The sequence below is a fragment of the Arachis ipaensis genome, chromosome B03 (genome assembly GCF_000816755.2).
Source record: "Arachis ipaensis cultivar K30076 chromosome B03, Araip1.1, whole genome shotgun sequence".
NCBI classification, from domain to species: domain Eukaryota; kingdom Viridiplantae; phylum Streptophyta; class Magnoliopsida; order Fabales; family Fabaceae; genus Arachis; species Arachis ipaensis.
This window is the reverse complement of record NC_029787.2, coordinates 127,291,153-127,292,829: the sequence shown is the minus strand read 5'-3', so window position 1 is coordinate 127,292,829 and position 1,677 is coordinate 127,291,153.

The window sequence follows — 1,677 nt, the reverse complement described above, 5'->3', positions numbered from 1 at the left end:
GTTGCTGATATTGGGCCATAGTGTAACAAATTTCTACTGTGACAACATGGTACCTTGCTTCTTTAAAATAAATTATATTATATTATTATGCTTTTGAGGTTTCTCAAGACCCTACCGGAATATCTATCAGTTGGTGACATCAAACTATAGAGCATGATTCTGTTGTGACCCTAGTTTTACCAGCATGAAAAATGTACCAGGAGGAGATTGATGGGTAGGACACACTTAGTAGTTATAATAACTTTTAGGTGTCAAACCTATGAAATTTTTATTTCTTTAAATTGAAAAAGATTGCTTAACAGTGTAAGGATTTTTTCATTCTGTAGAGAAAAAGGAAAAGAGAAAAAAAAAAGAAAAATCACACCCACAAGTAACAACATTGTTCCCACCAAAAAGATAGTTTAAATAAAAATGAGTAGTGATTTTTCCTTAACTGCAATCATCAAACCTCCCAATGTACTTTAAGAAAGATATTAAATTTCATCATTGAACAAAATTATAGGTTGACTATTTAGATTGTGTTGGATGAATTTTGAGAAGTAGATTTTAAAATCCGATCCGATCGGTTTTCAATTTAAATTAAACTATATGAGCAGTTTTATTTAAGTCAGTTTATATTTAAATGCACTTAATTTTAAGGACTTTTGTTTTACAACATCTTTGGCAAATACATTACATAGCTTGAAGTTTAACTTGTTATAACGTTTTGAAGTCCTCGGATTGTAACTACACACATATATGAATGAATAATGGAACTATTATTGTGTTCCCTTTCCCATTGAAAATCAAACTCTTCACTTCTCAGCATCCCATGACGGTTATCTATATATTCATCATTCTCACTATACTCAGGTGCATCAGAAGATAAGCAGAGGATCACATACATTACTATCATTATTATTTTCATATTTGTGTTCTGTGTTGGTGAAGTTGATGAAGTTGGGTTTCGTCTGAAAGGAGAGATAGCTAATTAGAAAGGCTTGTCTTTAGGAGCCTCTTTGCATTTTGTTATTTTGGATATGCAGTATGTGAAGAACAAAATTATTATTTTAATAAAAAAAAATAAAATATTATTTAAAGCATAATAATTATACCATGACAAGGAAGTATTGAGTTATCATCAAATTAAAGAGTTGGCAATGAATATTTTAAGAAATTAATTAAAAAAAAAAATAATGATGATGCATGCATAGTTTAGATATTTAAAAAGGTGAGGTCTCTGGTGGCCTAATAATAGGTGGCTAAGTATGGCCAAAAGATTGACTAACCTTTCAATAGATGACACATGACAAAGAGTTTACTCATCATACATTTAAAGGAAATGTTGAGTGTAGTAAGTGCCATAAATTACTGATGGCAAAAAGGGAAATGCAATGTAAAAAAATTGTTTTTGTCTCTTAGGCCTTATAATAATTAAACCAAAAAAACTCTTGCTACTTTTAATTTAAAAAAGAAATGATGATAATAAAAAAGAGAGATAGTTCAAAAAAAAAAAAACATATAAGATGATGAATTACTTTTTTTTAAATATATTATATTTGTGAAATATACTAATTTAATTACAACATTTCATTCATTTAAAAATAGTTTTATCTATCTATAATAAATTTAAATGTTACTAAGATTTATTTTTTATATTATTATATTATAATTATTTGAAAATAAAAAGATTAAAAT